We start from the raw sequence: 14,800 nt of genomic DNA, 5'->3' as shown, positions 1-14,800 counted from the left end.
AAAAGTGGGAACCTCTAGGACGCCACCCTGTTGCTACTGGTCAATGTGGCCAGCGCAATTACTATTGAAAGAGCTGAAAAGGAGTACAGGTCACCTTATGCTTTGTCATCTAAAAACGCATACCTGATGGCTTTATTAAGGTGGTACATTAATATTAAGTTTACAGAAAGTGATCGTTAACTCCGTGACATATGTAAATCACAATGTACGCATTCATGCAATAAAGGATGACGCGAATTTCGGTTTCGAATCTGTTTTTTGGATGCGCAGTAGTTTCGTACTGTTTAGGTTTGACATGCGATCGCGCATCGACATCGGACGCTATGGCACACTCGTGCCTTATGTGCCACCGAAGCACCGAAGTGCTCTGGCATATACCTTCACATGTAAGTAAACGAATGTATCTCCTTGTTGAGAATATCACGCGAGTAGGCAGCTCTTGTGGTGCATCACAATCGTTTGAGAAGCGTCACAGTAGAGCATTTTTCTGCATGCGGAGCGGTGTTTTTATTTGCATGCAGGTTTCCCTTCAGTAGGAAATTGCTGGACAGGCGGACCAGCGCACCGAAATTGTACTGGCGAAGCCACAAGCAACTCAAAGAATCTGTTTAATTGTTGCACTTTGAACAATCATGCTTCTACAAAGGCCACAGCAGAAAAACAGCCTGATGCCGAGTATTTCTGTCCCACGAAGTAATCAGGAGGCGAGTGCCTAATGCAGACGAAATCGAGTGCATCGAGACTTATAACGACAGAAAGCTGAGCTAGTTGGTAAGGATTCATTATGCAAAACAGAGGTGAGGCGTGCAGACAGGACACAAGAGTAGAGAAGTGGCCGGCGCTCGTGTTGTTTGCTTGTAAGTACTCTACTCTTGTGTCCTGTCTGCACGCCTCACCTCTGTTTAGCATAACGAGTGCATCAACCCACATATTAATAGCGCAGGCGTTTTATTAACTGTGCAATATTTTCAACACTTCCTTGCATGGCATTTCATGTGGAATGTCTTTTCTGGTCACAAATTTGTGCAGCGAATCTAATTGCATGATCGAGCCGGGCTTGTGGGACCGTTCACTTGCACTTGATGCTGAGTATTTCACATGTATCCATAAACTGCAGATATGCACATCAGATCCCTGCGAGTATTTTCAAAATTCAATTATTTTAGACAACAGGCACATATGCAATACTGACATAATCCCGAATACCACTAAGCGGCTGGGATACATTTTTGTTGACCATGCTCGCAGGTAAAATAAGTACATCATGTGGACAGCTCCAGCTCATCTTCCTTAAGTCAGTGTGTACAAGGGGTATGCTAAAATAATTTATTTTCTCGCGCACCGATTATTTTGCTGTATAAGCAAGAGAACCCACCACGTTAGTGTAACGTATCTTGTACGTCACACTAATATGTGCTTTAATTTACCAAGTAAGATGAGTTACTTTTACGACTCATTCAGTCAAATCACACTGCAAGCTGCATTCATCAATCTTCAATTGGATTTTGAAAATGTTTAACAAAACATGTTTCTCTTTTATGCAGATATGCAATGGCAAGCCCTTCCGTGTGTTCCAAAGGTAAAATTTAAGCTCTAAATTAAAGAAGACATTTGTAGTCAGAAACAAGCAAAAATGATGAATGCAGAGTATCAGAAGCCCAAGGTACAGAAATTATGAGATGAGTCGAATGATTTTAAGGAAAGAGTGGTATTTGAAAATGCAAGACTCTTTAGTGGAGGTCAAGCAAGTCAATATAGGTAGAATACTCTGCAAAATTATGCGAGTGAGGGGATGTCAAACAATGGGTCAGGAAATGCATTGCTTTTCTGCAAAACAAAAGCTGATTGCCATTACATAAGTCACTTTAGCATCGTGAGACTGCTGCTTCATAAATTCAGAAATAAACCAAAAAACAAGACACGCAAAAATAAAAAACAATTTAATGATGCTCTCTCCACACTGGGATAAATAAAAACAAACACATCACATCTAATGTGGACATATCAGATGCCTTGTGAAACACTAAAGGAAAAATTCAGTTTCGAGCTATGGCACTTGCCGCATAGATGTGGGGGGCCTTGCACTAATAGTGATAGTTACCACTGCATTTAGAAATTGAAAGCATTCGTGCCGACAAGGATGATTCTTTATATTTTTGGCTACGCTTTCAAATGCCTCCACCAAGTGTTACAATGCTGCACGCAGCCATACTAAGGATCTCGCAGCAACACCTGCAGGTAAAAAGCAGAAGCAGTCAAAGTGCTGGTGCATACTGGACACTATGTTTGAAAATTTTTAGGCAAGAAGAGTGCAAGAAGCAGACATAACCGCATTTATTTCCATAATTCCCCATTTGAATGGCCTTTTCTTTTTGCTTAGACAATGCCTATGCCTAGCAACAACATCTCCCTCATACAGACTCCGCAAGCCAAGAGGCCGTGGAGGCAAATGCAGGTAAGAGGCAAGAAGCAATAGCACTGGTATCGACATTCATCTAATTTCTTGCTTTTTCTTTCGTTTAGGCAGCCAGCACACCTCGAACAGCCACCTTGACTGCGGGTGTGTCACCCTAGTCGCCAAGGAAACATTTGAGGGAAAGCGACAGGCAACGTGAACAGCCACTTCATGTCCAGGAATTCTGGACATTCTCCTTCGGAACTTCACAGCAACGCACAAGTGTGACTCAATGGGAATTTTTTTTTCTAATTTATATTTCAGAATATAGGGCGAGGGTCAAAAAGTTTCAAACGACGACAACAAGAGGGTAGTCCCTTCTAGCAACATATGCATTTTGGCACTTAGTCGGAACATTGGTGGTACGTTAAAGCAGTTAAAGAAAGTCAGACAGGGGCGGTGAAGTCCAACGACAGGAGAAAATCGTTTTGCACCCTCCCGCCAGAGGGCACATTGGCTTAAAAAAGCGCCAAATTTAAACCTTAAAGCGATTTATTACAGCTGACATTGAAAAGGTATTGGTAGAGGGAGTGTTATGCAGCCTGTTTGCACGTGCAGGCTTTTGAGAAGCAGCCGAGATGGTACAGAGTGGTTATGCATGTGCATGTCTTGAGCGTGCCTGGGTATGGTTCTAGGCGCATGTTCGCTCTGTGTATGAGTGTGCGGGCGTGTGCCTCCGTATTTGCGTTTGCATGCGCGCGAGTGCGTGTATGCGTGTGTCAGCGTTCGCGACGTGTGTGAGCGTTCGCAGCGTATGTGGGTGCCTGCGTGTGTGCGCGCTTGTGCGCGCCCTTGCGGTGCATGCGTGGGCGTGTGTGTACGTGTACGCGTGCCAACGTGTGCTTTTCGAGTTTCAGCATGCAGGATTGCGAAAAAATGTGTGCGTGTTTGTGTGCGCATGGATATCTGTGCGTGCGTATTGTGTGTGTGTGTGTGTGCGCGCGTGTGTGTGTGTATGCGTATGACGGATGGAGAGAGAGTACGTGCGTGTGAGGGAGAGTGCGTTTGCGTGCGAGGGATACAGAGTGTGTGTGTGTGTGCGCGCGCGCGCGCGCGTGTGTGTGTGTGTGTGTGTGTGTGTGTGTGTGTTTGTGTTTGTGTGAGAAGAAAGAGAGAGACGCTGTTTAGAGACAAGACAAAGCGGACGTTGCGTACTACGCTGCGATGTGTTCCTTTGTTAAACTGTACTGCATGACCAGAATATAAGTTCTTTTAAAGTTTTTTTTTCCTTTAAACTAAGTTCTGTGTTATCAATCTCGCACAGCCGGCGTATAATCACTGTCGCGCTCACCTATCACTGTTTCCAGCATGTGTGTGCGCGCGAGGGAAAGAGAGCGTGTGTATACGCGAGGGAGAGAGATAGTGTGCGTGAGTGTGCGTGCCAGCGGAGAGTGTGTGCGCGTGCTAGTGCCTCCGTATGTACATATGCTTGCACGCGAGTGCGCGTATGTGTGTGTGAGCGTTCGCGGTGTGTGTGCATGCCTGCATCTGCGTGTTAGTGCATGTGTGTGTGCGCTTACGTGCTTTCGGCGCATGCATGGCGGCGCGTGAATGTACACATGTGCGACCGTGCTTGTTCGTGTTTCAGCATGCATGCCTGCGGACATAACTGTGCGTGTTTGTGTGCGCATGGATATCTGTGCGTACGATGGGCACGATGAAGAGGGCGTGTGAATGCGTTTGAGGAAGAGAGTGTGTGCTCGTGCCAGGGAGAGAGAGTGCGTGTGTGTGTGTGCGAGGGTATTTGCGTGTTTGCGGGTGTGAGCGAACATTTTCCTGCTTACACCTACTCTTGGAAACAAACGCGATGTGGAGACCATTAAAGCCCGTGTTTAAATGCACGAGACAACTACGAATGACATTGCAAAAAGAAAGCGCCTGCGATGTCAGTAATGCCGCCCTTGCCTACCACGGCCCGTAAGAGGCTGCCAAGCAGTTCAACTTCGTTATCTTGCTTCCGTCGGTGGCAGCGCAATGTCTTGAAGGCAATGACGCGCAAAATCTGCACTATCATTCGATCGTGTATCGTTTCGGTGACCAAGGGAGCTTTCGGCAGCGCACGTTTGTTGCTATATTGACATTTCAACTTTAAACGGCTTGCGTTCGGAAAAAACAATGTGAATAAAAATCGACAGTCGTCTGGCCGCAAGAAACATGCTCACGGAGCCGTGTCATTCATGACATTATCTCAAAAGGCTGGAAGCGGTCAGGTCGACGTTACCCTCGACCTTTTTCCGCGTCAGCGAGGCTTTCAGAGAGCGCTTAATTGCAAGATATTTGTTCTTACTCTTACAGGATGATGTTTCATAAGCATATATTCGCTCAACTATACAATGTCGAAGGCAGGCTCCAAACTACTCATTCGCTTTAGCCACCCAAGATCAATTATTTAAAAGATAATCAACATACATTCGTGAATTACGCACACAACTGTTCAACTTGCTCCGTATCCGGAGGTTACCGTCTGAACACTCTAATGATAATAATGTCAGGAAGATTTACATTGATCTATTTCTTAAAATTTGGTGCCGTTGAAAAAGACCACCTGTATAATGATAGTGCAGTAGGCATCTAATAAAGCAGGTGCGAATGCTCGGACAGGTTTTCTTGGTGCAATTCAAGTTGATGAACTTAGAACACACGCATCCAAGGATGCACCTCTGTCTTTACAATGTATTCTCCTACATTGTTCAAGAAATGCCTCAGTGCCACGGTACATCACAAAAGGTGTGTGGTAGCATTATTTGCTCTCCCTAATAGATTTCTGAGCGTTCGCGGCATCAGGCTTGGTTTTCTGGCGTCATCAGGAATCAGAACAGTGAATTAGGGTCTGATTTATCTTGCATGAGTAATTGACAAATCGCGCAACAGAAGGTTCCCGGAATGATGTGTGATGAAGACATTCTGCCACTATCGAGAATGAATGTGATTTATACACGAGCGAATGTTTGTGGCTACGCAGCGAAAAGCCTAGGCCTTAAGTTTAGCAGAGAGAAATCGGGAATTATGATGTTTAATGAAAAGACGAATAATTACATGGTGTCAATTCAACAGCAGGTCATACGCATAGTCAAACAATGTATATGCATATTCAGCCATTGCATATTTGCTTGCTTACGAGGGTATGGGCCATTCCTGATTATGTCGTTCTTGTTTCGGGTATGAGCCCCCATTGCAACGAGCCACTTTAGATTTTTTCGCCCTAATCAACCAATATATCCTTTGCCAATGTAGCCGTGCGGTTTGGGGCTGCCTCCACCACGGGCACTAGGTCGGAACTCATGTTTCCATTGACTGCATACGTATATCAGCAATAATTCTAGAAAAAAAGCGGTATTTTTTTCTTTATGTGTTAACAATAGCCAGTTAAAATATATTCCGCAAAGCACTCATCCCAATACTTCAGTACTTTTTGTTCTAACACACACGTGCGCGCTACTGTATTTGATATAATGTACCATAATAATTTTGCATTGATTTCCGCCAGGCAGCTGTTTTTATTTTTAATGACGCCAGGAAACCCAGCCTTATGTCAGCAACGCTCATATATGTAACCGGGAGCGCGCACAATGTTCTCGCATATACCTATGCGTATATACAGGGTGTCCCACGTAACTTGAGCCAAACATTAAATACATGCAAATGCGACGTACCTGTACAGACTCAACGTAATGTTTGCCATCGCTTGAAGATACTCAGATATTTATTTTTATTTCGGCATAATTAGATAATTAGCCTTAATTAATGAATCAAATTCTAAAATATTATAATTAGGTGAAAAGTGTCAGTGACAAAATTGTATAGCAATATGAAAACTCCCGATCAAGCAAAAAAATGCAATGCCTCATAGCCCCGTAAGGCAGAGGCTACATACACTCAGCAAAGTGAAGCGAACAGTGCCTAAATTCTTTCTAATCACGCATACGACATACAAAACAGCATGTCGAAAAATGCCATCATCAATGGCTCATACCCCCGTGAGCAATGGTTCATACCCCAGTAAGCAATAAAAAATGTAACGACTCATAGTCCCGTAAGGTTCATGGCTACTCACTTTGCGTGAATTAGCTGCGATGACACTGCCCCTGTTGTCATCGGTGATTTCATTGCGTATGTGTGGGTACCGAAAAGGGAGCGGTTACGCGTTCTGTGTTGCAGATATATCCCTTGCGATGCCACACTGATCCGGCCCAACCGACAACCCAGCGGCGTACGTGCATCTATTTGACATTATCAAAGAATGTGACTGCAGTTGCGAGGGAAATAATGACGACCCATTAGGACAATAAGTGAGTTTGTTCCTTTTGTTCAAAATTATGTCACCTCGGTCTCCTGTGCCAAACAGCTTCGCTGGTCAACCACCTTCACGGAGTGGATTGGCTCATGATTTTTTTTTTTTACTTTCTCTCTGTCGATGAGGATCGCTATAGCGGCTTGTTGGTACGGCTTATTTTATTTTGTTGTAGCGCAAGCTGAACAAGGACAACACACGGGCTGCATGACGTTTCGAGGGTGTATATATAGCGACGAGAATGGGAAATAAATCTGTTGTTGAAAGTTAGCGTTGTGTGTGTCAGATGTGCCTTTCTGTTGACCTTGTTCAGCTCGCGCTACAACAAAATAAGATTTCTCTCTTTCTTTCTTCGTTTCTTCCTTTCTTTCCTTCTTTCTTTCTTTCTGTCTTTGTTTGTTTTCTCTTTCGTTCTTTTGTTCCTTCGTTCTTTTTTCCTCTTGTTTCTTCATTCATATTCAGCCATTGCATATTTGCTTGCTTACGAGGGTATGAGCCATTCCTGATTGTGTCGTTCTTCTTCCCGCTATGAGCCATTGCAACGAGCCACTTTAGACTTTCACCCTAATCAACCAATATTTCGTCTGCCAATGTAGCCGTGCGGTTTGGGGCTGCTTCCACCACGGGCACTAGGTCGGAACTCATGTTTCCATTGACTGCATACGTATATCAGCAATATTTCTAGAAAAAAAATAGTGGTATTTTCTTCTTTATGTGTTAACAATAGCCAGTTAAAATATATTCCGCAAAGCACTCATTCCAATACTTCAGTACTTTTTGTTCTAACACACACGTGCGCGCTACTGTATTTGATACAATGCACCATAATAATTTTGCATTGATTTCCGCCAGGCAGCTGTTCTTATTCTTAATGACGCCAGGAAACCGAGCCTGATGTCACCAAGCTCATTTGTGTAATCGGGAGCGCGCACAATGTTCTCGCACACCTTGTGTGATATACCGTAGCGCTGAGGTGCTTCTTGTATAACGTAGGAGAGTCCGTAGTAAAAGCAGAAGTGTACTGTTGAGCGCATGTGCTTAAGTTGATGAACTTGAATTGCGACAAGAAAACCCGTTGGAGCATTTGCACCTGCTTTAACAGAAGCGTACTGCACCATGAATATCCAGGCAGTTACTTTTTAATGGCGCCAAATTTTAATAGAGCAATGTAAATCTTGCTGACATTATTGCTATCATTCCAGTGTTGAAATTGGTAGCCTCTACATACGGAGTAAGCTGAGCAGTTGTTTTCGTAATAAACGAAGGTACGATAATTAAATTGTCAATAATTGATCTTAGGTGGGTAACGGACATGTGTAGCTTGGAGCCAGTGCGCGAGACTACCTAGCTGAGCGAATAATTAATAAACATGCTTCTATTTTACAAATCCTTTACAGATAAACTCTGAAAGCATAACTGACGCTGAAAAAGACCGTCTTTAAGGGCGACCTGACCGAGCCCAGCCTTTTGTGATAATGTGATCAATAGCATCACTCCGTGAGTACGTTCCCTGCGGCCAGTGCACTTTTTATGTACATTTGTTTTGTTTTTTTTCTAAATCAGGCAGTTTAAACCTTTGATGTCAATACAAAAGCGAACGTGTGCCGCCGAAAGCTGGCTTGGGCGAAGTAGGGGTGCACGACGCAATGATAGTGCAGATTTAGCGCGTCATCGCCGTCAAGACGCAAGGAAGATAACGAACGCGAACCGCTAGTAGCTCCTAGCGGGACCGTGCCGATGGTGATGGTGCCATCGAGACAAAATACAGGGTGGCAATACTGACTGTACAGGCGCTTTCACAGCGAAGCTGTGTACCTCTGCCCCGAAATGCATTTGTCGTGTCAGGGAGCAAGAATTTTGGCCGATCCTGGAGGTTGCGAAGTATCGGGCTGTCACGCGACGGAGGTGAAGCAGGCTTCAAGTGCTCCGCCAATACTACTACTACTACTACTACTACTACTACTACTACTACTACTACTACTACTACTACTACTACTACTACTACTACTACTACTACTAATAATAATAATAATAATAATAATAATAAAGATGCATTGTTTCCCGTCGATGGGCATGCTGGAATCATTTGTGAACCGCACATGGTCTCACGCGCAGAAGGCATTGCCGCATATGCATAGGCGGAAATGTATGTACAACCATACAACATGACTCGTAAGAGGAGAGAGGCACCGACTGTGGAGTGGAGTGTCTGCCGTACAAACGAAAGACGAAATTATGATATCCACTGTCTATATATGTATATTCAGGCACAGCCAAGTGTGGTACTGAGAAGTTCATTACCACGCACTTTGCATTGGTTAGCTGCGATGACACTACCTTTGTGATCATCATTGAAGACTTCAATGTGGGCATTTGAAAACCAGAAAATAAATGGTTCACTGAGTTTGTGCATGAAGAATTTGGTTTGGAGTGCTACACCACTCGAAGTAACTCAATTAACCAACAATGGTCGTGCATAGATTCTACTTTGGCCAAGACATCTGTCTAAGGTTGAAACCGGACCAACCCGTATATATCACAGTAATCACAGTAAGGCTATCGTCACTACCATTACCAAGTGGTGACAGTGACAAGAACTTTATTAGAGTGTCCTGAGGAACTTGATTAGGGGGCACCCGAAGGCTCCCCGATCAAGTTGGTGGCTCCACCCACTACGGGACAGGGAGATGGTGACTCTCCGCGACGTCGCGGGCCCTCTGGACGGCCTGTAGTTGGCTTGTGAAATCCGAGCTCTTCAGCAAGGCGTCCCACTTGGCTCGTTATGAAAGTCGGAGCCCGCGTTGTACGGGCACAGCCAGAGCATGTGGTCGAAGGAGCAGCACGCGTGACCGCATTTGGAGCACGATTGCGGAAAGTTCGGGTCTATCCAACTAAGCGCTCTCGGGGTGAGGTACGATCTCGTCTGTAAAAGCCTGAAAGTAACAGCCTGAGCCCTGTTCAGTTTCGGACTGGGGGGAGGGAATTTTCTCCTGCTTTGTCTGTAATGTGACGTAATTTCGTGAAAGGTTGTAAGTGTATCTTTGAAGGGGCAATCCTGCGGGAGAGCCGGACTGCTAGCTCTGGCGCGGTTCGTGAATTCACGCGCCAGGCAGTTGGCCCGCTCGTTAGGGTTGCAACCCGCTCGGTTAGTTGCATCGTCCATGTGTGTCGGGAACCATGCTATGTTGATATGACCTGCAGTTTCTTCTCGCGTATTAATACGAAAGCATCTGTTAACGATGTTGGCTGCGTGTTTACAAACTAGAGCGGACGAGAAAGCCCTGACCGCCGTGCGCGAGTCAGAGAAAATGGACGCCTGGCCTTTTGCGGCTTGAAGAGCCAAGGCTATCGCGGTTTCCTCCGCCTCGTTCGCGTGTTTGGCGTAGATTGATGCGGCGCTGATAAGCGTTCCGCGCGCGTCAACGACCGTGATTGCAAACCTGTCTTCGCTGCCATATTTGGCGGCGTCAACGAAGAATGCATCTGCCCCGTGAGGATCTATTCGCCGAAGGATGGCTCTAGCCCGCGCTCTTCTGCGACCTTCGTTATATATTGGGTGGATATTCCTCGGCACGGGCTCGACCTTTATACCTTCACGGGCTAATTTAGACAGGGGGTGTCGGTTGAGCGGAGCCTGCATAGGGAGTTGACCAGCTTCATCAAGAATTTTGATTCTCGGCTTAGTTGACGAAAGCCTGGAGATCTGTGCAATAAACTGTGCTTCAATTAATTCGTCTGTGGTATTGTGAATTCCAAGTTCAAGTAGTTTTAATGTGCTAGCGGATTGTGGAATACCGAGTATTCTTTTGACGCCGGACCTGATGAGTGTGTCGAGTTTGTTCTTTTCAATTTTGCTCCACTTGAGGTACGGTGCCGTGTAAGTAATGTGACTGATAAAGAAAGCTTGGAAGACCCTGAGTAGGTTGTCCTCCTTGAGTCCCCCCCTTTTGCTTGCGATTCTAGTTATGAGTCTTGGTATGTTTTTCGCCTGCGCGCTCAGCTTGTTTAGAGCTTCTGCATTACAGCCTTTGGCGTTGATTAGAAGTCCTAAAATTTTGATGGAGTTCACCCTCGGAATGGGGTGCCCTTCTCGTCTTGTAATTTCGACTGGTAGCGTTTCCAGAGTGGTGAAAATAAATACAAGACCGCTTGTGTAATCCTGTGTGATGTGCTAGAGCTTAGCTGGTCATCCATCTTCACAGAGTGGAATGGCTTCCAATATTTTTTTTCCTTTTTGCGTCGGTTTCGCTTTCAGAAAGTGATAATATTGTCACAGTCGGTAATGTGGAAAGACGACGACGCTGATGGTGGTCTGGGAGACGACGAAGAAGTGTTTAGCAATATCGATGCTCTACGCTTGCTGGCTCAGCCATTAAAAGCTACCTGTAAATAGACGGACGCTTCTTCCTTCCCATAACATCATTGGTGGACGTGCGGGGTAATCACTTGAGCAAGACGGAGCTCCGCAGCGGACGTAACCTGGCCGCCATGTCTTCCGAAGGAGACAGTTCAACCGCGGCCCCGTCGTCGCCACCGACGGTCATCCTGGCCCAGCCTCGCGACCCTGGCATGTTTTCCGGGATTGACAACGTTGACGTCGATGACTGGTTACAGAATTATGAACGGGTCAGCGCACACAACAGGTGGGATAACACGCTTATGCTGGCTAATGTAATATTCTACCTCAAGAAAACAGCACGGGTCTGGTTCGAAACACATGAAGAAGAGATTACGAGTTGGGACCAGTGTAAACAGAAGCTTAGAGATTTGTTCGGCAAACCCGTCGGCCGCCAACGTGCTGCAAGGAAGGACCTTGGGACCCGTGTACAGACGTCCACTGAATCTTACGTGGCGTATATCCAGGACGTCCTCGCTCTTTGCCGCAAAGTAGATAACAATATGGCAGAGGCAGACAAGGTCAGCCACGTCTTAAAGGGCATCGCGGACGACGCGTTTAACCTGCTTGTTTATAAGAACATCACAACGGTCAATGAGATCATTAATGAATGTCGCCGCTTTGAAGACGCGAAGAGTCGCCGCATAGTTCAACAGTTTACGCGTCTTCCAAATACGGCTGCTACGTCGTTGTGCAAGGTCCTTCGCTCCGCGCGTCAGCCGTAAGCGTCAGAAAGCTTCGTTCGTATCATTCGCCAGAAGATGAAAGCCGCGGTGCCTGTTCGCTTCCAGACCTGCTCGAACGGTTCTCGACGGACGATTTCGCTTGTGCAGTCTGTCGTCGTGACCAGTTGAGTAACCTTGGAATTCAAACTGTCTGTTCCGTCAACCGATCGGACACCTATGCCTTTCCTACGGTCCCTCATTCGTGACGGCAGTGCCCCTCTCGACCTTTTCGCAATCCAGCGGAATAGCGAACATCTATATGGTATATATATATGGATATATATACCATAGAGAACCATAGAGCCATAGATTCCATAGATCGGCCGATTTGTTGCAACTGCCGAGGCGCTGCAGCCACATTTCCCCTCGCTACCGCAATACCTGGACGTCATCCCAATATCAATCTGCGTTCCAACCTTACCACCGGTCACCAGGTACTCGTATAGTACAGGAAGATTACATAGAGCCATCGAACTCGACTAAGGCGTCCTCATCTACACGGCAGAGTCGTTCACCTTCACCACGACGACCTCTGTCTCACTCACTCCCTGTTTGCAGTTCTCCTTCGCCCATGTACCGGCGCTCTACGGGAAACTGAAGGGTGCAGTTCCTTGGAGTGACGCTGCTAGAACGATCCCGACTGCAATTGCTCTACTGACCTTGCCGACGGATACGGATTTACTTGATGTGTACGTAGATGGTGTCCCTTCACTGCTCTGCTAGATGCATGCGCGTGCATCTCTGCGATGAGCGACCAGCTTCGTAGACGGTTCACTAAAGTTTCGCAATTTTCAACTTTGACTTTTGATATTACGCCATCTCCTGTTGACGTCTTCTTTGCCGGCTGTCTTTCCTCACCTAACAAACATGGTTGCTCCTGAACTTTCGCCTCACCACGCCGACCAGTTATGCCACCTGCTCTCCTCGTTCAGCGACATTTTTACTTGGGTCGCCCGTTAGGACAGACCTCTCTCACGACCCACTGTATTGATACCGGTGACGCACACCCTATTCACAAGCGACCATGTCATGGTCCTTGCACAAACGACAAACAATTCAAACGGAGGTCAGGAACATGATCTCGAGAAGTCGTGGAACTGTCATTCAGTCCTTGGGCGTCCAATGTCGTTCTAGTTAAAAGGAAGGACGCCAGCTGGCACTTCTGCGTGGATTACCAGCGCCTCAACAAAATCACCAAGAAAGGCGTTTATCCTCTACCAGCCGTTGATGATGCCTCCAACTGCCTCCACGGTGCAAAGTACTTTTCTTCCATCCATCTTTGTTCCGGATACTGGCAGATTGCTGTTGACAACATAGATTGAGAGAACATCGCGTTTATAACACCTGATGGCTTATATCATTTCAAAGTCATGCCTTTCAGCTTATGTGATGCTCCAGCTATTTTTTAACGCATGATGGACACACTCTTTCATGACCTCAAGTGGTCCATCTGTATTTGTTACTTAGATGACGCCTTGATTTTTGCTCCTGCATTCGCCACGTACCTGGGGTGCCTCTCGCACATTCTTTCTGCTTTTCTCAATGCTGGCCTTCAAATTCATTCTTCTAAATGCCACTTCGGACGCAGTCAAATTACTATCCTCGGTTATCTTGATGATTCATCTGTTGCGCGCCCAGACCCGGGCAAAGTTCGTGCCGTACGGATACTTCCCGTGCCAAATGTGCTAAATATATCCGGAGCTTCGTGGGCCTGTGCTCGTACTTCCGCCGCCGCATGCACAATTTTGCGGAGGTCACCCGCCCTCTGCTCTTGTGAAGGCAGACGTTTCATTTTCTTGGGGTCCTGAACAAGCAACTGCCTACTCGGAGTTTATCTCTCTCCTAACATTTCCATTCCTTCTTGCGCACTCCGACCAAACTGCTCCAACAGGAGTCCGCACTGATGCCAGTGGTCATGGAATCGGTGCCTGTTTTTGCGAACGTCAACGACGCCACGACCACGTCATTGCCTGCGCCAGCTGTCTGCTTTCTCCAGATGAGTGCAATTAGTTCATTACTGAACGTGAGTGCTTTGCACTTCTCTAGGCAGTGGCAAAATCTCGCCCTTACCTGTATGGTCGGCCCTTTACATTCACGAAAGACCACCATGCGCTCTGCTGGCTTTCGTCCCTCAAAGACCCTACCGGTCACCTAGGTCACTGGGCGCTACGCCTACAGGAATACTCGTACACGGTTGCTTGTGCGAGTTTACACCAACATGCCAACTGCTAGTACTACCACCTAGACGATGCTCCTGATGTTCCTGTGCTTCTGCTTCTGCATTTTCGCTATGTGCTTCGCTGACCTCGCTACCGAAGAGTGCTGAGATCCGGTATACGTGGCATCATGTACAAGCTCACATCTAGATCATGTGATCCTTCTCTTGTTGATCCTTCTGTCCAAGCTGTACGATCTACCAACTTTTCGTCACTTCGGGGAATCAGTACGTACGACCGTGTCCGGCAACGATTCTTACGACCTGGTCTGTACCGATCGGCCCGCCGCTACGTCGCTTCTTGTGAGTTGCGTCAACTACAGAAGAAGCCATCTGTTCTCACTGATGGTTTACTCCTACCTCTTGGCAATCCTACCGAACCCTTTTATCGCGTTGGTGTACGACTGTTGGCCTCTTTCCCCACATCTTGCTGATGCAACTGGACTGCCGTCGCAACTGATTCTACAACTTGGTTCGGGTTCACCAGAGCCCTTCCAACAGACGTAGCCTACTTCCTCTTGCACAACATCATGTTCACCACGGCGCTTCTCGTCAACTTCTTACCGACAGGAGTCGCTCCTTCCTCTCTACAGTTGTGGTCTACTTGCTCCGCTCCTGTTCTACCAAACATAAACTTCGTACAGCATCCCACCCTCAGACGAACGATCTTAGGGGGCGGCTTATTCGATCAATAACGGACAAGCTCTCCATGTGTGTT

The sequence above is a fragment of the Dermacentor variabilis genome, chromosome 3 (genome assembly GCF_050947875.1).
Source record: "Dermacentor variabilis isolate Ectoservices chromosome 3, ASM5094787v1, whole genome shotgun sequence".
In the NCBI taxonomy this organism is placed as follows: domain Eukaryota; kingdom Metazoa; phylum Arthropoda; class Arachnida; order Ixodida; family Ixodidae; genus Dermacentor; species Dermacentor variabilis.
This window is presented reverse-complemented; position numbering follows the sequence as displayed.